Source organism: Peromyscus leucopus, chromosome 2 (assembly GCF_004664715.2).
Source record: "Peromyscus leucopus breed LL Stock chromosome 2, UCI_PerLeu_2.1, whole genome shotgun sequence".
NCBI classification, from domain to species: Eukaryota; Metazoa; Chordata; class Mammalia; order Rodentia; family Cricetidae; genus Peromyscus; species Peromyscus leucopus.
In genome coordinates this window covers 110,866,515-110,892,806 of record NC_051064.1, presented here as the reverse complement: position 1 = coordinate 110,892,806, position 26,292 = coordinate 110,866,515, and the positions used below count along the sequence as shown (strand labels likewise).

Genomic DNA, 26,292 nt, shown 5'->3' with positions numbered 1-26,292 from the left:
CTGTGGGCCTCTCCTACAAGACCATGAATAGCAGGTGTTCAAAGGGCGACCCAGATGAGCTCAAGGGTTCTCACTGGAGAGACCTAAGTCCTCAGATCAGGGACTGAGGCCAGCCACCTGGGCCAGGGAGATGAGAGATGCCAGGGATGCAGAACCTGTCTTCCCTCTGGTCTCCTGAGCTCAAGAGAGAGAGAGACAGCAGAGACCAGTAAGTAAGGGGGAGTCCAGCTCAGCACTGCCACTGAGTGACCTGGGTGCCCGCGGAGGGAAGGAGAAACCGAAGACTTAAAGCTTCCACCTCAGGACCTGCCCAGAGCGACTCAGCTGCTTCTACTTCCTCCCTCAGGCCTAGGCCAGCACCGGCTGGCCTGGCTCTGCCTGCAGCCAGCCCGAAGGCAGCTGGGCCACTTGTACCCTGTTCGGGGAGATGAAAGGGCTGCTCCCCACACAGTTACCCTTCTGCAGAGCTTGCCAGGCCCTGGGGTTGCCAAGACAACTGCTGCCAGCAGAATGGAGATCCGGGGTGGGGGCAGGGGGCGTGCCAGCCCGCCCCTGGCCTACTAACCTGGCAGGCAGATTTAAATGACAGCCCAGGAAGCTACTATTAAACTGTCACCCCAGTCAACAGGACGACAGACTAAGAGTGTTCTCTGGCTGAAGCCACAACACAGCGGGAGCGCGAGGGGGAGGAGACAGTGGCCTGGAGCAGCCTGCACCCCCTTCCAGGAGGCCCCGGCCTGCAGGCTTGTCCACCCACTGCCAGAAACACCCTCGCAGGCTAGGGTGGCTCCTGGCACGGAGCTGCCACGCCACACAGCGCAGGGCCTGGCAAGTGTTACTCTTCACACTTAAGCAGAGAAACCCTTTTCCCAAGTGAAACCCCAACACAGAAAATAGGTAAAAACGGAGCTGCGGGGCGGAAACGGCAAAACGTGGGGAATCCTGTCCCCTGCTTCCCCTCAACAGTCCTGCAGGAACCTTCAGGAAATGCTGGGACTTGGGAGCTACTGTGTGGTTCAGCAGCTCTGGGTTCAGATCCTTACCCCTCCTCAGGCCTGCCACGTTCCCGTGAGCCCCGAGTTTAAAGATCCCATGGGCCTGACATTTCAAACAGCTTCCCTGTGTCTCGGGCACTAACTCTCTCAGGATTCCTAGTTTTAGGGCCTCAGCCTGACTTGCACACCCTAAGCTCCTAGGACTCTAACGGTCACTGCCAGTCAGAGGCGTCAGGAAACAGTGGACGACACTGACTGCGTCCCTGTTTCCCTGGGTCCAGGCAGCCACTCTGACAACCCACAGCTCCAGGCTCTCGGTGGTACTGCAGACTCCCTGGAGTCCTAACACAATCAAGAGTGGCATGTAGGCTCAAGCCCTTGGCTCTGTGCTGCCTAGCAGGCCGAAGGACTCAGGCCACCACTATCCATCAGCAGGTGACATTCAAGACGTGAGTCCTTTTTCCTCCCACCTGGGGAGAATGAGGAAGACTCCACAGTTGCTGAGGAGGCCAGAGATAAGTGGAGAGATCCTCTCATGGTGGGGATCACTTATGTGACGTCCTCTTTGCTGTTAAGTTGGGAAAAGTGTCCCCTCTCCTGCCCAGTTCACTACAGATTACACATTCTACCCAGGGCACATCAGGAGTCAAACAAAATGTCCCCAAACACGGAGGCAACAAAATGAGGGAGGGAGGGGCCAGGAGGCCAGAGAGGGACCATGTGGGAGACACCTGCAAGGACACCCTCAGGGGGGGGTAGGGGTGGAACTGGGCCTGGAGTGCCAAGATTGCCTAGTGACCTGTGGCTGTGGCAGACATCACCAATGTTACCCCCTGAGGATTCGGTACCACTGTCTCCCAGTAAAGAGATGGGTCTTCCTGCCATCCTCTTAGAGGAAGGTACCATCACCAGGGGATAGATGAGAGTCCCAGAGAGAGACTTGAACAAAACATCACTCAGCAGGGTCTGAGCCAAGACATGAGCCCATACCTCTCTCTCTGACTCAGGCTCTTTCCTCAGTATGCTCAGCCTAGGAACTCCCTCAGAGAATCTCTAGCCCCACATCCCTCACTAGCAAGGTTGGCTCTTCTACTCTGGGTCTTAGTTTCCTCATCAGAATCAACTTTTAAAGACTGTGACTTAAGATTTTCTGTGCCCCAAGGCCCTCCAGTACATCCCAGTTGTTCTCGCACACTTGGTCTGGCTGTCACCAGGGAGGTCCAAGCTCTCTCTAGGGTATGTGGGACTCCCAGTCGCCACAGGAAAGATGAGCAGCTCTGAGGGTAGACAACAAAGGCATCTTCTTGTCCCAGTGATTTGTAGAAGCAGGCAGTATTGAGCCAGTGACAGCTGGGGGTGGGGGAAGGGTACGCAGGAGAGCAGTGGATAGGATGAGAGCAGCAGGGGTCTTGGGCTGGTGCCTGCCAAGGCCCCAAACCCAGTGTCTGCATGGTGCTTGGAGACACAGGTGTACACCTCAGGAACACCATCTCCTAAGGAGCAGATCAGCCCCATCCTGGAATGTGGACTGCCCGCTTGGCACTAGGATTCTAGGTCCCAGGGAAACAGCTAGAAGAAAACTCTAGGCATCCTCAAAGTAGAAGCTTCCAGAGAGCAGGAGGCAAGGTTGGGAAATCCTTTTAGACCAGGGATTCTAGCCCAGGGTCCTGCCTGGCTCCAGCTTCACAATCCCCAATGGGGCAGAGGGTACCTGATTTGCCTTAGCCTCCTCTAACCAGGAACCTTCCTACCTAAGCCCAGATAAGCCACCTGAAGCCTCTAAGAGGTCTGTGGTTCTGCCTGTGTGCATGTGCGCGCGCGCACACGCACACGCACACACACACACACACACACACACACACACACACACACACACACACACACTGTTCAGGCCTGCCAAGGTCCCTTGCATTTGGGTACTTGTTCTTCCTGCCATAGGCCTCCTGGTGGGAGGAGGGGCAGCTCTTGTGCAGTTCCGAGGCTCTAGACTGCATTCTAGTCTTACTCTGCCAACATGCTGAGGGTCCCTTGAGCAGGCTTCTTTAGGCCCAAGGCCCTACCAGCTGCCAGTGGAAAGCCCAGCGTTCCCAGAGCAGAACTTGGCAGCCAGTGTCAAGGAAGCCAGGCTCCAGGAGCCCAAGGATCCCTGGTGCAAAGGAGTACAGGATGGAGTGGCTAACCTCTCCCGCAGGAGGTCACCCCTAGGCAGTGGCTGCTCGTGCTGGGAAGAGGCGTTGGCTGAGTAGAAGATACATGCTTCACCCATTAGCCCAGGAGCTGGAAGCATTCCTGTGAGCCCAGGGGCTCATTCAACAGCAACATGTGTTCCTGGGAAATCTGCTTCCTGCTGCTGGGTCTGTTGCCTCTGTGAGTGGACCTCGGTGCCGGGCTCTCACTTCTTGCTAGCACGTCTAGAGCAGGCAGGACCCAGGAGCCTGTCACCCCCAGATCACACTCGCCATCTACGGGGTCTCTGCTCATCTGGGTGCCGTATGGCTCTGAGAAATTGGGGGGCCCTGTGGTAGGGATGCTACTGGCTGAGAGAGAGAGAGAGAGAGAGAGAGAGAGAGAGAGTTCATGCCACTAGAGATGTGTGGAGGTCTGAGGACAATTGACAGGAGCCAGTTCTCTCCCTGTACCATATGGGTCCTGGGGATTGAACTCAGATCGTTAGGCCTGATGGCAAGTACCCTTTCTGACTGAATCTTCTTGCTGGCCCCTACTGGCTCCACACAAACTATTCCATTAAAAAAGAAAGAGAGGAAGAAAGAGAGAGAGAGAGAGAGAAGGAATGAAAGAAAGGAAGGAAGGAAGAAGGAAGGAAGGAAGGAAGGAAGGAAGGAAGGAAGGAAGGAAGGAAGGAAGGAAGGAAGACTGACTTCTAAACACATTCCATGAAGCCAGCATTACCTTGATACCAAAGCCAGGTAAGTACACAGAAAACTATATCCAGTCTCCATGATAAACATAGATGCTTAACCAGAGGATAGGGTTAAATTAACATTGAGCTATCTCCAGCCCCAGTCTGCAGGATCCTGGCTGTGCTCTGGGGCCTCCGCTTTCTCTGTGCCTTGATCTCCTGTCAGTGGTGATGGGCTGGACAAGATGAGCTTCAAGCTCCCTAACTTTTAGATGCAGTGTTATGTACTGCCAGGCCTAGGGCAAGGCAGGCAGAAGGAGGAAACTGTGGCTTGGTACCCGGGTCCTCACTGTCTACACTGCTTTGGCTCGAGATATTGGGAGGTGGGTATAATCAGAAAGACTTTCTTTCCCTGCCTGTCCTGCTGACTCTTAAGACGATCAAGGGACTTTTCCATTACCCTGATTCCTGGCCGCCTGCTTCCTTCAATCCCTCAACAGTCACAGTCAACCAGAGCCTTCTCACCGGCAACCCTGCCACAGGCAGCTCCACGGGGCGCTCCTCTCTCCCTGGCGAGCCTCTTGCTGTGTTAGAGGCAGCAAGCACTAGTGTGATGGTGTCTGGCAGTGCCCCCACCCGACACACCAGTGGATCCCTGGCCTAGAGTCCCCCACCCCCAGCCTCAGCAGTTGGGATAGGCCAGCTCCAAGGAATGCGGTGGAAGACCTGCCATGCAGTGACACACAGCTATCAATCTGTTAGCACCAGACAGAGAGCCGCTGCACAGCTTCCACCCTGGAAAGACGAAGGACCTCTCCCAGCCAGGACCAGCCTGGGTGAGTCATCACAGAGGCTCAGCACAGGCTGATACAGGCAGGGCCCACCATCTTCCCCAGCTGGGACCAGGGGATGCACACCCTCATCACTCCAATGCCGTGGAAAAGCTCTTCATGGACTGTGGTGGTATTGTGTTCCCCAAAATATTGTGCACCCTAATAAACTTATCTGGGGTCAGAGGACAGAACCAGCCACTAGATACAGAGGCTAGAAAATGGTGGCACTCACACCTTTAATCCTAGCACTCCAGAGGTAGAAATCCCTCTGGATCTCTGTGAGTTCAAGGCCACATTGGAAACGGCCAGGCATGGTGACACACGCCTTTAATCCCAGAAAGCCAGCCTTTAATCCCAGGGAGTGGTAGTAGATAGCAGAAAGGTATATAAGGTGTGAGGACCAGAAACTAGAAGCATTTGGCTGGTTAAGCTTTTAGGTTTTGAGCAGCACAGTTCAGCTGAGACCCATTCTGGATGAGGACTCAGGGGCCTCCAGTCTGAGGAAACAAGATCAGCTGAGGATCCAGCGAGTTGAGGCAGCTGTGGCTTGTTCTGGTTCTCTGATCTTCCAGTTCACCCCAATACCTGGCTCAGGTTTGATTTTATTAATAAGAACTTTTAAGATTCCTGCTACAATGAACTTCCCTGGGAAATCCACAAAGCCAAGCCCGGGCTGAGGCAATCCTGGGCACTATTTCAGGTTGCACCTGGCTTCTGGGGGTTCACTGGACAAACCCCTTACCCTCCTGTGGTTCAGTTTCCTCCTCCTAAGAGAAAAGAGGCAGTGTGTCCATGAGCCCAATTTAAGGGCCTGCTTCAGGTGCCTAGAGGTGAGATTGGAAGGGACAGGTGGGGGGTCCTCTCCAGCTGTGAGGCCAGCATGTCAGCACCAGCTTCCAGAAGGCAGGGCAGGTGTTGGTTAGGGTGGCCAGGTCAGCTGAGCCCAGGGTTCAGGTAGGTGCCCAAAGGATGGAGCCATGGGCCCTGAAGGCAGGAACAGCTGAGGAACTCAGCTCAGAGCTGGGAACCATGGGGGGTTGTTTCGGGGACATGGAGGCTGAGTGGGAAATGCAGCTGAGCTCGAAGGAAATGCACTGAGGCAGACTTTCCTACACAGTTTATGCCAAGCTGAGGGAACAAAGACTCCAGAGGAATTGCCACAATCCACAGTGGGACAAGACAAGGTCTTGATTAGAAGCAAGGGTGGTAGGCTGGGCATGATGGCATACGCCTTTAATCACAGCCCTCAGGAGACAGGTGGGTGGATCTCAAAGCCAGCCGGGGGCTACGTAGTAAAACTCCCGTCTTTTTTTTTAAGTAATAGCAGCAGAGGACTCTCACCTCCCCTCTCTGGACCAGCTTTAGGACAGGAGCCAGGCAGTCTCAAAAGCCCCCTTTCTGCAGACAAGCGCAGTATCGGAGAGGAAGGAGCAGGAGAGGGGAGGCCGCCCGAAAAGGAAGACTTCGGGTGCACCTCTGAGAAAGGGGTGGCCTGGGTTAGGACAGACCTCTCACTGAGGTCCCACATACACGTTGGCAAATCGCAGGCCTCTTGGGTCCAGTACGACTCTCCAGCCACAGCTGTGCCGGCCACCGTGACCCAGACAAGGGGCTATACAATTGTCGTCAGTTTTCCTGTCTAGAACATGGGGCTAACAATTCGGGGTGGTGAGACTCCAGGGAGGTAAGGATGTTGACACCATGTAGTGGACCAGACAGTCCCACCAAGGCTTTTCCCCATCACCACTTTCCTGCTGGGACTTCAGGGAGAGAGAGCCAGGCTGCCTTCCCTTTGGAATGGCTGAGGGCTCGGGTAGACAAGAGACATACGTGCCTCAGGTCCCATGAGGTGCTAGACGGAGACCAGGCCACATGGGACGCTACAGTCCAGCAGGACTGGCCTGGACCTTGGGCCTTGGAGGCTACCTGGCCCAATCCTCAACTTTATGAACATGGAAATGATGCTAGAGAAGCTGGGGCCGACCTGAAGTGGCCTTCCTCAGGCAAAGCAATTTCTCCTTCACAAGACCCGACACGGAAGGACTAACTGCAGCTGAAGAGATCGATCGGGGACAGTGTGGGGAGACGGCTCAGTGGATAAAGTGTCCGCTGTGCAAGCCTGAGGGCCTGACCTCGTGCCCCTAGTACCCGCATTAAAAAAAAAGTCAGAACTCTGAGAGGAGGGAAGGGGGGATGGGTAGAACCCCAGAACTCTCTGGCCAGCCAGTCTAGCCAAATAGGGAACTCTGGGTTCAGTGCCATTCAGTGAGAGACCCGTGCACGTACATACATGCACATGTTCACTCTCCCCACCCCACCCCTCTCCTCTCCTCTCTCTCCTATGTGTCTCAGTCTCTGTCTCTCTGTCTCTCTCACTGTCTCTCTGTCTCTGTCCATCTCTGTCTCTGTCTCTATCACACACACACACACACACACACACACACACACACACACACACACACACAGGAGCCACAGGACCACAGATCCAACTCTCCATATCTCAAGACACAAAATTACACTACTAAGGCCCACTAGTTCTGGGCCACTAGTCACAGAAACTTTCCAATGCAGCCATCAGAGACGCTCACTGGCAAACTGCAGAACCCCAGAAACTCCTGTCATGGGATCTAACGCAGGTGCCAGAAGTCAGCAGGCACAGCCACCCCTCCCCCACCACAGGCACAGGAATCCCGTTCCCACTGCTGACATATGGCCAGTCTGTGCAGGCAAGAGGCTGAATGCTGTCCCCCCTGAACAGGGAGGGAAATAAGTTCTCAACGGGAGACCCCCACTTTGTACAAATGGATTCTTCACCCTCCTTGTTCTTTGGCTCTGGTCAGAAAGATTCTCAGGGAAGTGGCAAGGAGCCAAGAGCTGCCACGAAATGACTTTAACCATCAGACAGGCTCGTAATAGGTTTCGGTGGGAAAAAGGCAGGAGCAGGCGATTCATTCCAACTTGCTATGCGATAAAGAAAATTAAGGCATAATACCGAGGAGGCAGTGGCTGTGTTAACCTGTGTGGAATACCAATGACTTCAAGCTTCTCAAAATTGCTAGAAATAAAAAGAAAACCCAGAGGAGTGTGATTGTGGCCCAAGGCTCATCTGGATTAGGCCTGTTTGTTTGCCCTGGCCCCCTAATGATGGGAATGAGGGAAAATTCCCTGTTACCTGGGAGACAGCTAGGCCAAAACAGGGGGTGGGGTAGGGTGGGGAGGCAGGCCCACGCGTAGCCACCGGTCTGCTTGGCAAGAGCTCAGGGTAGAGGGGATCCCCAGGTTCACTCCAGGAGAGCTGGGTGCAGAGACTGCCATGGCCTCCCTTGTCCTGCCCTCTGTGGCCCTCACCTTCAGTCCCACGTGGAGCATCTGGGAGGACCAGCTTCACTCAACTCCTGTCTCAACAAGAGAGTACGTGCCAGGCACCTGCCAGGGACTGATGAAGCCCACAGTTAGGGAAGACCTCAGCAGGGCCTTGCCTCAGAGCACTGGTCCTGGGGGACGGCCCACCCATTCATCTGAAGCTAGCCAGGGGGCAAGGAGCAAAGGTAAAGTTAGTGACCAGCGGCTACAGCAGAGGAGATCTGCAAGAGCTGAGCAGGACACAGGCTGAGGAGGGGAGGAGAGGCAGGCAGGAGGGCCAGATGCCCGGCACAGCCTCCCCGTGAGTGCCCGGCACAGCCTCCCTGCTCACAGACCTTCTGGACCACACCTCAGTTACGCCACCCTCTCTCGGTGCTCCTTATGGAAGGTGAAGACACCACCTGCCCTGGGCCAGCACATTCCCCCGGTAAAATGGCCACGGGGCTTGCATGGAGGTGAAGCAGTCTACCCTACCGTCTGTCACTCCAGAACAAATTCATTCCCCTTGGTCTTCCTTTCAAGTGACCAGTTCCTCCTGGCACAGAAGTTTGAGAGAGTCTAGTCTACTGCCTATTGTGGTTTTCCTCCTGCCAGGAGCAGGTTAAGGGACCCAGGGCTTAAATCCTGTCTGTCCCTCACTGGCTGTGTGGCCTCAGGCAGGTTACCTGGCATGGCATATATCCTTTACTCTTAGATGAGGAACATGGGCTGAGACTTGGTCCTGACAATGGAGTGGTGGCCACCTCATTGCTCCTTTAGGTGTACAGAGCCTGTTACATACAGCTCCTCACTTAGTTTGGCGCTCAGAATTGAACCTAAGGCCTCCCGTATGCTAGGTAAGTGCTTTACCACTGAGCTACATTATTTATTTGTCTATTTATTTTGGAGACAGGGTAGCAGGTCATGTTGTTGCTCAGGCTGGCCTTAACTTACTATGTAGCCAAGGATAATCCTGGATTTCTGATCCTCCACTACCATGACTGGTTTATACCATGCTGGGGATTGAACCCCGGGCCTTGTGTGTGCTAGGCAAACACTCTTCTAACTGAACCACCTCTCCAGTCCTTCCTTAATTCTTACAACTACCCTGTGAAGTTTAGAGTGGGACAAAAATGGGCCTCGGTCACACAGCAAACGAGTGGACCTGCTAGGCCCAGTGTTCCCCAGCAGCTCAAGGGGCCTCCTCTAGGGAACGAGAACCCAGGACTGCAGTGGGAGCTCTGAACCTGATCCTGGTCAGTCCTGGGAAGTCAGAGTGGTTCTCGGAGGAACCTCTCAGAGCCACCATGAAAATCTGACAGCATAAAAGATGCCTAAGGCACACACTGCTGGCCAGGGCAATAGGCTAGTGGAGCAGAAAAAGCGTCACATGGGGCGCCCAGGGATTGGTCCTGTCCCTCCACCCCGGCTCTGTGCATGGACAGGCCCGGCTTCCCCCATCTGTCACACAAAGCACAAGGGTTCCTGCCCCCTTCCCAATGCCAGCGTATACCTGCCAACCCTATCTCCATCCTGCCTTCTGCCCAGACAGTCTGTGACCACCACCTCTGCCAGGAAGGCTCAAGAGGCCCACTGGGCACATAGCCCAGCCTGTCTCACTCTGCCCCAAGCCAGGCCAGAGACTAGACCACACACAGGGAAGTGTGGTCAAATGGACATGCAAGCCCTCAGGCATGGCACCCGGCGCACAAGCATGCATGTGCAGATCTACTCACCCACATTTACACTCATATATGCCCCACATACCAGACCTACTGAGACACACATGCCACACCGTGTACATGCTGCAGCACACAGGCCACATACCCACACACACACAGGTGGCTTCCCATGATGCTTGCACACTGCCGAGAAATATGCCGAGATCTGCCTGCCTCTCCTGTGACAGCCAGATGGTGGGATTCTCCCACTGGGCTACCATTTAATGCTCTAATTAATTAAAAAAAAAAAATCTGGGTACCCAAGGCCTGGATTTGTTCCAAATGTCTCAGGCATGGCCCAGCCAGAGGCCAAGGAAGATGGCGGGACTTAGGGAAGGGGGGCACATCGTACCTAGCAGAGGCCCCACCCCTCACCTTGCTAACAAGGGAGCAGGGGCCATCTGCCCCTCTACCTCAGGATCGGGAACGACTCCACTGTGGCATTCCTGCACTGTCATCTGGCCACAAGGAGCTCTGTGTTTGTAGCGGGGTGGGGAGGTCCCTCAGACTGCACTGCAATGTGAAGATGTTTGCCAGCACTGAGGTGAGCTGGAGGCCTATGGGCAGATCCGAAGCTGTCTCTGCTGAGTCCTGCGATGTGCAGAGCATGTCTTCTTCCATGGGAGCACACTGCAGAGAATGTGTTCATGCAAAGCAGTCTGCTGTGAAACAGGAGTGAGGCAGAGCCGAGGGACCGGCAAGCCCCCAGCCCTGAGCTTCGACAATCCAGCGTGGCAGTCAACCGGAAGCAGTCAGCAGACCTAGGTCTTCCAGGGAGCCAACCCCTCACCCTCTATCCCACCCCCACCCCTAACCATTGCCCAGGCCATGAGGATGGGGGAGGGTACTGCGGGCAAGTGAGACCTGAGCATCATTCGCCCTCCAGGCCTTTCCCAATGTGGTCTTTGCTTCTGCATGTTTGGGAAACGCTCGTAGTAAATTTACCGCCTCACTTATGAGTAATCTGCTGTCAGGAGCTCTGCGGAAGCGCGGGGCTGAATTAACAAGGCTTAATTAACGTTAATGTTGTGACACATCTCAACCTGAGTGGGGAAACCCCCCATATCCTGTCCCCAAGCCCCTGCCTGCTCTCTCCCGTGGGAGCGGGGAGGCTCAGCAGGGGCTCTCAGAGATACTGATGGGCAACATGGGAACTACCTCTAACACAGGATTGGGGCTTGGGGTCTTATGGGAGAGAGAGAGAGAGAGAGAGAACCTATCCGTTCAGGATGCCAGAAACCTCGAACATCCATTTCCAATAGGGCTCTCACACTGCCCCCTGAGAGCCAGACCCCCGGCTCTGAACCCTCTAACTGATCACACGCCATGTGAGCGTAGGTGAGTTTCCCCACCTTCCTCTGCCTCACGGAGTAAGGCCACTAAGTAGCCACTGTACACTGTGCCCGTCAGTTCTCAGTTCTCTAAGGTGGGGACCACCATGTCCCTAATGGGCAGACAGGACACCTTGACACTAAGAGAGAGGTGGCCCTCATGCTGTGGGACTATGGCAGAGGGGGCCCCAGTACGGGTGGAGTGAGGGACCCCTGCCATCCATTACACGCATTGAAAGGAGCCCCTTCAAGACTCCAAAGAGCTAGCAAAGTTTGTGGGGAAAAGGTTAGGCCCTGGGGCTCCCCTGGGTTGAGCCCAGGCCTGGCCCCAGTGTTTGTGGATGACTTTGTAAATGATGTGTGGAAGGAGAATGTGCCCATGAACAGGGAGTGGGCCTCCAACTAGCGTGGCCCAGGGGCCGGTTTTCCACCCACTGAGGCTTACCTCGGCTCTCACCACCCCAAGTACCCAACCCGTGTCAGGCTCTGGGGAAGGGACAGCCGTGGTGGGAATCCCTTGCTCTCAAGACTGACACCATCTTCCATTCGTCCTGGCTGTCCTCAGGACACCAGCAGAGACCTGGCATGAGGGAGGCACACTGTAATTTATCATTAATGACTGCCACTATTAATATTAATGAGAAGATGCCCATGCTCAAGAAAGAGGCCCAGGGTCTCCAGCTCTGCATACATCTTGGGTTACTTGCAGTTTAGGGGCCTTGGGCTCCATCCCAAATTGGACCATACTTTGGCTCCAGAGGCAGGAGGGACCCTGGGCCCTGGGCCCTAAGTCCTCAGTTCACAGTGAAGAACTACTCAGCAGGAACTTGGTGCCAAAGACCTGCCTGGGTATAGGGTGGGGCTCGAACAGCGTCTGCCTCCACAGAAGCACTGGGAGCCCTTGTGAGGCCAGGGGCCCTCAACAAGCCCCAGCACACCTAACCCTGCTCGGGACGTCCCCTCCCCGCCCCACGCCGCCGCTTTGATGCACACCCCAGGAAATCACTCATCCCTTTCCACCTCAGGCTTCTCCTCTGTGAAGAAGAGGTAAAGGCAGGGTGCGCTCCACAAGGCACAAGGGTGAGGGCTCAGTGGAGACCACCGCCAACAACTGGAGATCCAACCCTGCCAGGGTGGCTAAGAGACTGGGCAGGCTCAAGGGAGTCTCTAGACTCATAGAAACGCTCTAAGTAAGCAAGACAAGCCAAAGGGCCCAATGGACCCTGAGAAAGGCTGGGACCTCTGGGACAGAACTTTGAGAGCTGAGAACTGCATTATGAAGGAGCGAGGCTCTGTCTCAGAAACTGTAACAAGCAAAGAATCCGTCCATCCACCCACCCACCTACCCACCCAACCAATAAGCGCTCACTGGACCCTGTGTGGCCACTGGGGGTTGGGAGAGAGGGGAGATCCACTCTTGCCTGTTGAAACTACCTTAAAGAACTGTGACAACCTTTGGCCAGGACTGTCCACTCTTGTGCAAGGGGCCTCCAGCAGGAAAGCAGCTCGGGGAATCCCAGAACAGCGCACACAGGCGGTGTTAAGCTCTGGCCCAGAAGGCACCCTGCTTGAGCCCCCAATGCGCTCTGTGAGCCACAGGCCTCCTGTCCCCAGGCCCTTCCTCGACCACAGCTCAGTCCCAGCCCCCAGAGTCCCTGCCCGCCCCCCAATGCACAGTGAAAGGGAGCAGCATCTGTCCTCGGTGGGCAGGGGCAAGACACAGCCAGTCGAGGCAGGTGGCAGGCTCACCCCTTGCCCACTTTCCTGCCCCCACAACATCCACGCGCAACCCACCCCCAAGTTCCTGGGGAACAGGCTCTGAGGAGGCCAGGCAGCCAGACCACCAGCTGCTTCCCCTCCCTACACAAACCACGGGCACAAAGCACCCTCCCCCAGCTCTGCCCGCCTGCGGTGACAGCCTCTTGGCACCAACTCTCCCCTCCCTCCATCTGTCAGGAATCAGTGCAGACAAACTGTGAGAACCAGGGAAGAAGGAGCAGTGCTCCATGGACCCCCTCCCCTCCCCCCGCCTTCCTAGCCCTCCCTCCCCTCTCCCCCCCTCCTGCGTCTCCCCCTCCTCTTCCATCTGTCTCCATGATCCCTACAGATGAGGACATCTGACAGAGTGGGCATCCAGAGAGGGTGAGGACAGGCTACCCAGCAACACCTCTTACAGCCACCATGACCACAGCATGGCCACCCACGTGTCCTCCCTTCTCCCCAGCCACCCAGGAAGGATGGGATTGAGAGCTCAGTGTTCCCACCTGTGCAATGGGTCTAGTAATTTCTTTCCAGACCACCTTCCGAGGGCTATCATGAGCTTCAAGACCACACATGGAAACCTCACAGGAGACACATGGCCAGTGTCTTTGACATTTTCTAGGGTTTCAGTACTGCCTTCTTCTGGGAGTTACGGGGTCACAGCGGGACTCAGATGGATAAATGTCCTGCAGAGTACCAATAGCAACAGGATCACAAGCAGACCCATCATTGTGAGAGGTGAGCAGGGAGAGGGTAGGTACCCAAAAAGCCATCCTACGCCGTGCTGGAGGCAGATCAGTGGCCGGCGTCCTGACCTCTACAGAGCACCCAGGATGCTCAGCCCAGGCTGCTTCTCTCGAGACCAGCATTTTGGCTTTCAAGTGAGCCATGCCCAGCTGGCTCCCCAAGTGCCTGGGGAAGCCCTGCTGCAGGGGGTGGGGAGCAGCAGCCAGGGCTTGTGGGGTGCAGGAAGGCTGCCCCAGGGGACCAAAGAGGGCTTCCTGAGATGTGAGGCTTCTACTTTTAATCCTGGGGCGGCTCTGAGCAGAACAGGACAAGTGAGTCATCCTTGTGTGGGGTAGCACTTGGCAATGGCGAGCAATAAGCAAACATAACTGTCAATGGCAAAGCAAGCCCCCTGCTGGCCCCACCTGTGAAAGTCCCTGTGGAGGGGACGCTCTGGTGTGACCCCAGCCACAACACACAGGGGGAGGACACTTGCTCCTCCACCCCTTCATAGTGGCAGAAGCTAAGGCTCCTTGAAAACACATTGAAACGGGCCAGTGATCCTGGGGTAGTGCCCCAGACACATAACCAACCTAGAGGGACACTGGACGGAGGGATCCAGGGCTCCAACCCCCCTCATGCCTCCCTGGAACTTTCGGAATCCTGTGCCCATCCCCTGACTTGGCCAAGGGAGCTGGCACACTGTAAGAGGTAGAGAGCATGCCAGGCCCAGGGTCACCTTCCACTTCCTCCACCTCTCCCTCCAGCACAGGCATCCTCCTCTGCCCCCTGCCCCCAAGGCACATCTACATCGGAACCACAGACTCTTATCGGACTCACAGGACAGAGTGACAGGGACAGAAATAGAGAGAGACCTGGGCGGGGAGAAGTGTGACGGAGGAGAGGAAGCGCCCTGGGGATGGTGGCCCTACAGGTAAAGTAGGGTTGGGCTGCCCTGGAGAGAGGGAAGAACTGTTCCCTGGGGGATGGCTGGAGGTCAGTCCAGGGTTGGGGGCGGAGACTGAGGCTGCAGAGGAGACAGAAGCATGTTAGGTTGTGACCGAGGAGACTGCCACCTGGAAGGGCAGGCAAGGAGGGGGGTAGCCTTGTCTCTTCAGAGTGCCACGGCAGAGGTCAGGCAGGAGGCAGAAGACCGACTTCAGGGGAGCGCTGCCTTGTATTAATTACCATGGGGTCTGAGAGGGTGAGGCGATGGGAGGTGGTGGACTGACAGGTGACAGGCAGGGAGAAGGACCTTGGGGACCACAACATGTGAGGGCACAGGGAACAGAGAGTTCCAGCCAGAGCCCCACACTGCTGGGCCACGGCCATCACAGACCTAGGCACTGCCGCTCAGGAAGCTATTTGGAAGAGTGTCGTCACCTTGGCCTCTGGGCACATCTGTCATCACCTTTCACTTCCCAAAGCCCCGAGACATCAGTCACATGACAGTAGGCAGGCATCGCCAACAGCACCTGAGAATGTGCAGCCTGTGGGCTCCACACGGAGGTCAGAGAGAGAGAGAGACCCCCAAGGAGGATGAGCCTCCCTGTACAGGAGCCATGACAGGAAGGGATCCAGAGCGGCCTTGAGTGAGGCAGGAACAGTCTCTGTAAACAGCTGGAACCAGAAGGCAGGCCGGCTGGACTGACTGGAGAGGTGTCATAGAGTAGTGGGCAGTCGGGGGGTTCCCGGTCCCAGGTGGTGCTAGACCCTGACCCTGGCTGCTGAGAGGTTCCTGGAGTGTTGACCGGAGGCTGCTTCACTACCCAGCGGCCGAAGCTTGCTGATGCGGTGCCTCGGGACTTGGACGGGCATCTCTGTAAGGCCACGTATACAGGCCTCCAGCGGTGCGCAGAAGAGAACAGATCAAGCCTCTCCCTTCAGGCCTCCCCATCCCCAAAGGGAGAATGCTGGGGCAGGGCAGGGGACCGAGGATGGAGGTAGGCAGTCCTCTGGCCCTGTCTGTCACAGGCCTGTGTCCTCTCTACAGGGAGGGCCCAGTGTCCTTCCCTTCCTGGGCACATCCAGGGGCATGGAGCCTCCTCTGCACACCACCCCACAGGTCCCTGAGGCCCTGTGCTCATTTCTTGACAAGGTTCCTGGAAGGACTCACTCTAATTAAACTGGGCCAGTAAGTTCCAGCCCGGGGCCACAGGAATGAGGGGTACTGAAGAATCTTTCTGGGGTCCCTGGCTCTTCCCACCCTTCAACAGTGTGGTACAGGATGAAGACAGGCTGAGAGGATGTCAAGGATCGTCCTGTGGCTGCTGCTTCTCTGAAATTCACTGTCACCCAGAGGGAGTTCGTGATGGCTCCACTCAGGACAGCTGAGTGTGCAGAGAAGCCAGGCCACTTGCCCAGAGTGGCTCAGCTACAAAGTGTTGAGGGTTGGACTTGGCCTCGCTGGTGAGGTGAAGCCTTGAGGAGGATTTTCACATCTGGGCTCCCAACTGGCCATGAGCTAAGCAGAGACTGCTAGCCGGGCCTGGAGATGCGCTGGGGCTGAAGTTCAAATGCTGCCCACAGGAGCTCAAATATTGGTCTACGAAAACCTCCCCCCCCCCGGGGGGGGGCACAGCTTTATTCGGGTCCTGCAACAAGTCACAATAAAGTACAGCTTCCTGTGTCAGAGAGAAAGAGAGAGAGACGGGGAGGGGGGGGGAAAGACAGGAGAGAGCAAAGAGGGAGAGAAGCGGGGGGGGGGGGGGGGGGGGGGGGCGGGGGGGACCAGGGAGAGGGAAGGAAAGGCAGAAGGTGCTGAGCTCACATCACATGACTGCTGTCCACACTGTGTGACCTCCACCCATGGTACAGAAGAAAGACTGACTTATGGGACCACACTGTTTCTGGTGCTTTCCACAAGACAGGAATTACTTAATCTTATTACTGGACAGTCTGGGATTCACGTTCAAGGGACTTACCCCAGGCTGAGGCCGGGACTAGCCGACACCGTACAAACCACGATGGCACCAGTTTGCTCTGTCCCTGCCCGGGGAGACTGGAGGTGAGGCAGGCAGCAGGCGGAGGAGACAAACGCCCTTTCACAGGCGGCCAATACAAAGTCTGCTCTGGCTAGCTCACAGGCATGAAAGAGTGACCCGAGGCAACTCAGCAAAAGTAAACAGGGCATAAAAAGCTCCAAGGAAGGATGGAGGTGGCTCAGGAGGTAAGACCACTCACTTGCTGTGCAAGTTCAAAGGCCTGGTCGAGAGCCGATGCCCACGTAAAAGCTGGCCAGTCAATGTCCACGTAAAAGCTGGCCAATGTCCACGTAAAAGCTGGCCAGTCAATGTCCACGGAAAAGCTGGCCAGTCAATGTCCACGGAAAAGCTGGCCAGTCAATGTCCACGTAAAAGCTGGTCGTGGCAGCACATTCCCTCAACCCCAGCATTAGGGGGCAGAGCAGACAGATCCGGGAGCTTACTAGCCAACCAGCCTAACTGAAACAGTGAAAGTCAGGTTCATTAAGAGACCCAGACTTAAGGCAATACGAGCAATAGAGGAAGACAACCAATATCCACCTCTGGCCTCTGCATGAACACCCCCTCCCACACACACACACCATACACACCACACACACACACACACACACACACACACACACACACACCACATGCTTTTGAACCTGGTTTCCTCTTTTCGTGTACAGTTCAGACCATGTCACTTAGGGTAAGGGCAGGGCTCCTGGGGTCCCGACCGTTGGCTCTCGCACCTCCTGCTTCTGTCCCTGGGCCTGGGTCTCCTGAAGCTCCTTGGAGCCCCACACTCAGGACCTGACCGTGATGAACTAACTCCAGCTTCTATGAATGCCTGGATTTCACGGGAAAACAACAGGACCCTAGAGGAGTCAGGCGGAGAAGGGCCTAGAGATGCCCCACTTGCAAAAAATAGAGACACCCCCCGCAAGAGGTTCAATGACCTGCCAAATGGCCATTTAGCAAGATGGGCCTGTATCCTGGCCCCCAGCTGCTGGTAACTACCTCAGTCCTCAGGGAGAGCCAGACAGCGCATCGCAGGCTATGGCTGAGGCTGCAGAGACACGGGACGGGCGGGGGAACAGAGACCTCTGGCTCCTCTCCAGTTACAAATGAACCCCAGCCACAACAGCCTGGAGGGGGGCCTCTGCTTGGTGTGGGCCACCCTGGCACTGGCAGGGGTAGGAGGAAGAGTGTCACCTTGGTTTGTCCAGAATGGTCACTTCCCTCTTGGTTGCTCCTGCCCTCAGAAACACACTGTATGCCATGGCCAAAAGAAGGGACTTTTTAAAATTACAACTTTTTTCATACACTATTTTTTTTTAATCATAGTCTTTCCCCTCCCCCAGGTCCTCCTCCTCTCCCTACTTACCCAACTTCACGTTCTCTCTCCCCGAAACAGACAAGCAACAAAAACCCCTGGGCGTTAAGGGTGATGGGCAGCAGATGGCAGATCAAGGTCTAGGAAGGGGATGGAGGAAGGCTGGCTTGAATGTCTTTGGACTCAGGCCATCAGGAAAGCCCACCCCAGCTGCCTCCAGTTATTCAGCCAGGCGGCTTAACCTGGGCCTGGTGGGACCTTCCTGCCTCTCATCAGCTGCCATGTCCCTCGTGTCACCCTGGACCCCACTGTGAGCCAAGGTCCCTGGCGAGCCAGCTCCTGGGGACCTAGAAGCGGCAGCCCCCGGCCCCACTGCAGTCGGGATGGGGATGGCTGCCGAGGCATTGCTGTGGTCCAGCCGCCTCCTTCCCTCTGGGCAGCTGACCTACATCTCTCCTGCTGCTCTCTCAGCAGCTGCCTGCCCTCCTGCTGTGCCCTTGGCGGAGGACGGTCCCGACAGTGTGCAGGAATCATGTGCCCGTGGAGGGGCTGGGGATGTTCACCGACTGGTCTTCACGCCTTCACGCGGTGGCTGTCTCAGGATGGTCTGAGGGGCTGCCGCGCTTCGCGGGCCTTCTCCCCTTCATGGCTGAACTTCATCCAGCCTGACCAGGAGGTGAAGCAGGACAGCAAGCCGTCTAAATGCCCGGCCACTCTCTCCAGGCCTGGACCAAAATCTAGTTCAGGTAGCCTCCCATCCCCGGGGATAGCTCCAGCCCTGAGCCCAGCCCCAGGCAGGAGTTTGGCCTCAGAGGGCCCAGTGCACATAAAGCAAGAACCAAAGAGTGAAGGGGGACGTTCGGGACAAGGAAGCTACTTGCCCAAGCCGTACAGCCAGTGTGGGCCAGAGACAGAATAATCACTGTAAAGCTAAGAGGGAGGCAGGTTCTACTAATGTGTCAGAAGAAGAAGGAGGAGGAGGAGGAGAAGAAGAAGAAAAGAAGAAGGAGAAGAAGGAGGAGGAGGAGGAGGAGGAGGAGGAGAAAAGAAGAAGAAGAAGAAGAAGAAGAAGAAGAAGAAGAAGAAGAAGAAGAAGAAGAAGAAGAAGAAGAAGAAGAAGAAGAAATAGAAGAAGAAGAAAGCAATAATAGTTTGGTTCTATTGTGTTTTGTTTTTTAGTTTTTTGTTTTTTAGGTTTTTTTTTTTTTTGGTGGGTAAGTGTCCTTGGGGCCGGAGCATAGTCGTCCTTTATCCCTGCTTTGCGTAGCCTCGATATGGCTACTTTGTCTGTTGCAAGGTTGGGACAAGGTGGCCCTGTGCTTAGGGAATAGAGAGGTCCTTAGGGCTGGCTGGACACGGGCCATTAGGGTGTGCAGTGTATTGCTGTGACGGGAAGGTGCGTGTCAATGATAAAAACACCCACGCTAGCCAAGTCCTTCCTAGGACTTTATCTTTTTGTTTGTTTTGTGTATTGTGTTCGGTTTTTTTCTCTTTTTAGTTAGTCTAGCTACAAAGACCAGGCTGACCTAGAATTCAAGATCCTCTTGCCTCAGCCCCCCAAGTGCTGGGGTTACAGACACCTCCGTCCACAGGAGAACTGTATGTCACCACGCTATGGGCCATCCTCACAGTGTAATAAAATCCAGTCCTTTAAAACAGTGTGCAGCTGTGGTACTGGCATGGAAAACTATATATGTTGTGAGGAGAAAACGACCTGAATAATAGGACCTCATTTTTGTTTAAAAAATTACTTTCATATAATCAGAAGAAGTCACTTCCCTGAGGAAAAACAAATACATGAATTAACAGAATTAACTGAAGTTTTAGCTCCAGAATTTCCAGTAACGGCCCAAGTCCTGTGAGACCCCTCAGCTTGAAATTCTTCTTCAGGACACTGGGACTTTACTTACTCCATCACCTGCCTCCCAGATGCATCTCCGTGGGCGACACTGGGTGTGATGAGCTGGTGGCAAGTGACTGGCGGAGTATGGGGGTGAATTTCCTTTAGAGCCTCAAGGTCCCAGGGAGGGTGGCACTGTAGGACCACCACCATGGGTTCCACAGATGCCATTTCCCAGGAGGGCTTTGGCCTGTTTGTCCTGCCGAGTTCTAGAAGGCAGTGTTTGGGGCTACAGAGGTGGCTTGGCAGTTAAGAGCATGTGTTATTCTTGCAAAGGACCCAGGTTTGATTCCCAGCACCCACGTGATGGCTTACAACTATCCATAACTCCGATTCCAAGGGATCTGACAACTTCTTCTGACCCCCACAGGCACCAGGCACACGTGTGATATACATATATGCATGCAGGCAAAAATTCATACATGTAAAATAAATCCAGAAGGTTGTAGGCAAAGGTAGTCAGGAGTCATGGAAACCGGGTGGATGATGTTGGGTGATTTAGTCATAAGGACATTCAAGAGACCTGAGAGGACCCCAGAGTCTCTACTCCCAAGGTGCCCTGGGCCCAGATTTCCCAGCTGTGGGTCCTCGACTGGCCCACAATGAACAGAGACCACCAGCCCAGCATGGTGTTGAGAAACATGGAGTTGGAACTGAGCAGGTTTCCCCTGAGGCCCTTGGCATTTCCTGGGCCATTCCAGCCCCAGGGTGGGTGACATAACAGTTTGTAACAGGAGGGAGAGCTTAGGGGCTGGTGATTAAAACAGGTGCCAGCAGGGGGCCTGGCTGATGGCCAAGGGCATCCCAGGGCTAGTACTGTTCAGGAGGGAGCCAGTGCAGCCTGTGACAGGGACTGGCAGAGATGTCTAGAAGGCTCGGAAAGAGAGGCTGTGGTATACCTCTAAGTCGGACACACTGCTTTGACCGATGCGTGAGAACAGATCTCTTCCTTTCAGCTGCAACAGACCCTGCAGCCAGGAGCAAGTTCTACCCCTGACCAGTCAGGTGGCTTAGGGCAAGCGACGTTGGCTCTCGGCGTTTTCTTCTGTGACATGCAATTGTCACACTGCCAGGCCTCGGCTGGAAGTCTTGTGTAAGACCCAGCAGAGAGCGCACTCAGAAAGCCATACACACAGAACGATCATTTTACCAAGCTTGCCAGACACCCTGAGAGGCCCGGCAGGGCCCAGCCAGGATAGTGTTTTCCTACGGTCCCCAGTGCCAGAACCCAAAGCTCTGAGGTGTGACAGCCATGTGTCTGCCTTTCAGCCTTTTCCCCAGCTCAGCAGGAACAGAGAGGTGTGGCAGGTGAGTGTGCAAGAGCGGCAGGAGGGACATCTGCTGTTCCTCCCCTGGTCCCACCCGGGAGCTGAGCACCCTGCTTCTAAGACCGGACCCCTGATGACAGCAGGGGTCCGGAAGCCATGAGTACAGGCGAAGCAGTGACAGGGGGCTGACACTCCCTTCGGTCACCGTCAGCAGCACCTTCAGGTCCTCCTTTCTGAATGGCACAGCTCACGGAAGCCCATGAGGCTGGGAGAGGGGGCCTGCGTCGGCAGGACTCGATGGGGTCTCCGAGAAGGTCCTTCCCAACCCTACTCCCCAGGCCAGAAACTTGTACCCTAGGAGACATTGCCGGGAAATGTACCCTTTGATCCCAGCAGGGTGGACAGAGCTGAGGAAGAAGCTCTTTTGTACTTGTAGTCATACTACCCAGGGGGGGCTGAGGCAGGAGGATTACTGTGAGTTCCAAGCCAGCCTGGTCTACAGAGCGAGACCATGTCTCAAGGGGGGAAAATATGAGGAGGACTAGAAGGGGGAGGGAGGGAGGGAGGAGGAGGAGCTAACTGAGGCAGGAGTGTTTAGATGGGGAGCTCCAATCCCGGAGCCCCAGGCCATATGCTGCCCACAAACCAGTCTCTCAATGAGTCTGGTTCCTCTGTAAAACGGGAATAAGAAGAAAACAGACCAAAGGAGCTGAAGAAAATAAGCTGTTCAACACAGTCTCGGGCCCGGGGCTGGCAGTCATTTTCTGTTGTTGGAGATCCCCAGAGGGAGGTATCTATTCTGGAGTCCCTGGGGTCCAGCAAGAGGCTGGCAGAGACTAAAGGGGGGACAGGGTGCGAGGAAAGGTCCCCGGAGAGAGGTTGGGGCCCAGCCTGACTTTCTAGAACACCAAGGGCCTTGGGGACAGGACCATTCCCCTCGGGCCAGGAGCGTGCACCTGACTACACCCTGAAGAGTGCTTGTTCCACTCCAGGCCTCTCTTCCTCTGTCCCTGGGGTCCTGTGGCTTCACCTGCTCCCTAATTCCCCAAGGAGGAAAGCTGTCAGGTCAGCAGCCTGCAGGCAGTGAGGGAGGAAGCCACCAGCCATGGGCCAGATTCAGCCTCAGAAACTGAGGGGACTCTAACCCAGGAGGGCCCACCATGGCCCAAGGGGGAGCCTTCAGCAGCAGTACCAAGGCCCGTTGGGACACACCAGTGGCACAGACCTGGGCCCACATTAAGGCTGTGCCAACAATGGTAGCAGACACAGCCAGGAGAAAGGAACAAGAGGCTGGCCACCCAGGACCTGCCCTTCCGGCCCCAGACTACTCTCAGCGACCAGCCAGGGCTGTTAGAATCATTTCTTCCCTAGCCCTTCTCTAAATACTTTCTGTCACCTCTAGGTCATCTGGGAGCCACCTCCACTGTGGCTGGACCATCCACGGTCTGAAGCCACACCCCCTGCTGGAAGCCACACCCCTGCTGGAAGCCACACCCCCTGCTGGAAGCCACACCCCTGCTGGAAGCCACACCCCTGCTGGAAGCCACACCCCCTGATGGAAGCCACACCCCTGCTGGAAGCCACACCCCCTGCTGGAAGCCACACCCCTAAGCCACACCCCCTGCTGTAGCCTTCTGAAACTTGTGTCCTGGAATAGCCGCAGCCTTTGAGGTGCTCAGCCTAGTTTCTCCCACCACGCTATCCACGGCCACTGCCAACTGCCTCCTGCTCACCAAACACACTATCTCACTTAACCCCACCTCTCTGGGAAGGAGGAACCAGCGTCACCAGGGCCATTAGACCAGGAGGGGACAGCTAGGTCTAGGGTTATATAATCGGGAGCTATGCAGAGGTGAGATTTCAGCATTGTTCCCAAAGTCATCTTATCTCAGCCCGAGTGGCTGGCAGAGAAGACTTCTTCGAGGAGGTGACCCTTTCCCTGAATCGTCCAAGATAACAAAATGGAGCGTGTGAGGGAACAACGGTGTCCTGGGAGGGAAATAAACAGCACACTAAAGGCCTGGAGGTGAGAAGCAGAAGGAAGGAGACCGGAGCCGCGATGGTGGCCAGGCTCAGTGGAAGAGGCAGGAAGAGGCTGGAGGGCAGTGGGCACGGGGCCCGACAGGAAAGGTGGACAAAGAGGCTCCTGTGCCCGCTTCATCCTCAGGGTGCTTCCAGGGAGAACAGCTTGGGCGGACGAGGACACCGAGGTTCAGAGAACTGCTCTCTGCCTATGATGTCATCCATCCAAAGGAGGAATGGAGTGTGGCCTGCACTCAAGGGCTACATTGCAGCCAAGCTGTTATCATCCATAAGACCACCACCAAGCAAGCTCTGGGATTCCCGGAGCCTGGCCCGGACCAATTGGCGGGGTGAAGCCAGGGAGGCGGGGCTGTGCCTGCTCTTCCCCGCAGACTAGGGCGGATGGGTGATGGCAGCTAGCTGAGACAAGGGGAAGGCGGGTGAGTACAGAAAGGGGGCTCCCTGACCCAGTCTCCCACAAAGCAGCCCAGCAGCCCAGGAGCTGGGGCAGTCAGAGGAAAGGACCCTCACACAGCAGCTCAGGATGGGAAATGGCCTGGGGTGACCTGTGCAGGCTCCACGGTCGCATGCCTAAATGCAGCGAAGCAACTTCACTTACACACAACTGTTCCGGACACCTCTGAGCTTCTACGAGGTAGAAACGACTCAAACGTCACAGGGTCAACCATCTCACAGACTGGAGGCCCACCAGGCGATGCACATGGCCTCGGCGGCAAATGCTTGGCACGTGTCAACAGGTGCTGTGTTTGAGGGTCTGGGAGCCAAGGCCTGGCCAGAGACCAGACTCCCCACCTCTGCTCCCAGACCCCAGGAAGCAACAGGAAACCTAGGCCTCCGTGAGTTCACAGTCAGGAGTCCCACCCAACTTCCCCTGGCCGGAGCCCTAGGGCGGCAGACCTTTCCTCTGCTTTGAAGACACTCTGGGAACGGAGGCTCCAGTCAGCTTCCCTTCCCTAGCCCGCCAGCTGGGGGCCAAGAGCCTTCCCTGCAGATAAGGATCAAGACTTAGAAGAGCTCAGTGTGAGTTCCAGCATCAAGGAGAAGCTGCCTGACCTCTCTGCACATAGGGGACCTCTACTGCATGGGGCCTGTGCCACCTTTCATGTGTGTTTGTTTGTTGAGACTGGGTCTCGCTATGGAGACCAGGCTGGCCTCGACTCATAAAAATCCGCCTGCCTCTGCCTCCAGAGTGCTGGGACTAAAGGCACGAACCACCAGGACCGGCCCTGTGCCACTTATTTTATAATGACAAGTCTTGAGGGAGTCTTCTAGGCCTGAGCTCAGCAGCAGCCTCCTAGAGGAAGCTTGTCTCAGCTCCCTCCTTCCCTTCGGCCCTATGGGGTACACCAGAAGTATGGATTCATTGTGCCTACACTGGCCTTGTTTTCAGATTACAACCACTGCCTTTACCCTATTTTGCAGCCTAGAAGGGTGCAGAGACTGAGCAACCAGGGTCCTTATGGATGCGGCAGAGAGGGAGGTATCGAGAGTGTCTGGGCAGGTGGCCTGGAACAGGGTATCCTCAGTATATGTGTGTGTGTGTGTGTGTGTGTGTGTGTGTGTGTCCTGGAGCTGGAGTTACAGGAGTTGTGAGACACTGGACATAGATGTAGATGCTAGGAATGAACTCTGGTCCTCTGTAAGAGCATTAAGTATCTTAACTGCTGACCGATTTCTCCAGGTCTGTGGGGAAGAATTTCTAAGTACCTTCCCCTCCCCTTCTTGCCAGCCCCGTGAGAAGACTCCCCATGTTCTAAGGTAGGACAGAGAGACAGGTTTCCTGCGGGGCGCCTGAGGAAGCAAGCTCAGTAGTCAAGCAGTGTGCGACCAATATCTGCTGCTGCCAGAAGCCGCTACACTCGACACTCCAGACCGCTGGCGTCATGGACTTCTGCCCACCGCCTGCCTAGGAGTCCACCTCACCCATCTCAAACCAAAGCAGCTTCCAGACTGCGTCAGAGCTCTCTTAGTCCTGTCTCAGATTACCAGCCACCCCTGCTCATCATGCCCATATCCTTACGCAGAGTAACAGGCCCTAGTATCCACATCACACCCTCCACTACCATAGTCCATGCCCTAAGCCAACAGGCAGGGCAGGCAGAGATCTTGATAAATTCTGCCACCCTGTGCTGTGTGACCTTGGGCAAATCACTCCACCTCTCTGAGCCAGTATCTCTATCTATAAAACGAGAGACAAGGCAAGCTTCACAACCGCACTCACAAGACTAAAGATTTTAAAGAGCCAAGGGGACAAGATACAAGGTTTCCATTTCTGATCCCTATCCTCTGAGCGCAGCTCTGAGAAAACCACAACAACTCCCAGGCATGAGTCCCTCTCATGTTTTTTAGGCTAAGAACTCTGGTAGATGCTTAAGCTCAGGCTTCTACTTGGCAGCTCAGTAGCCACTTGGAGCAAGTAACTCAACCCCAGGAACCGGTTTTCTTCTGTAACATAAACCACTGTGAAGAGGGTTGGCACCCCACAGGCTGCAGTTAACCCGGCGCTTGGGAGCCTCATTGATCTCAGTGACATCACCAGCACTAGTCCTCAAAACAGTCAAGGCAGCAAAATGAGAAACTGAGGCAGTCAGGCTCAACGGGCCCAAGTCATGGAGCCAAGGCTAGTCCAGAGTGAACTGTCAGGCCGACTGGCCAACAGTCAAAAGAACTCAGTGAGGGCCGCCAGTCCTAAGGTCAGGCAAGTGAAGGCATTCATTGTCAAACGCAGGGATGTTGAGTTTGAGGCCCCACAAAGTAGGAGAGAATCGACTCCCACAAGTTGTACTCTTATCTTCCTATGCATGCTTTTTGAATGCACCCCACCCCCCAAAAATGTTAAATAAAAAAACACACCTCAAGGGCTCAACAGACTGCTTCCAAGTGGGAGTGACGGGTCAGCCTACCTTTCCTGGCCCTCCCCGCTCTGACACCGTGCTCCTACGCTGGGGGGTGAGGGGTGCGGGGGGGGGCTGGCCTGTTCCTGTATGCCCAACGCTGGCAGACACACAGCAGGCCTCCTGTGACAACTGAAACGCCTCCTAAGTATATGTGGCTATTGAGTCTGGGTTCTCAGTACCAGGAACTCCTTTCCTTTACCGCAGCGAACACTCGCTAATGCGGTTGCAGCCCCCACAGCCACCTGAATACCCTCCCAGCAAGAAGGAACGTGCATCAGCTGCTCAGGGTGTGCAAACGCCAGCCAGGCTCGGGCAA

The 26,292-nt window shown here is 55.5% G+C and overlaps 1 protein-coding gene across 12 annotated transcripts in view; it reads right to left on the bottom strand.

Annotated features, from left to right (window-relative positions):
- Nucleotides 1-26,292, bottom strand: part of Lrp8 (LDL receptor related protein 8) — a 71,671-nt gene that overhangs the window by 43,727 nt on the left and 1,652 nt on the right. The gene's annotated exons all lie outside the window — the stretch shown is intronic.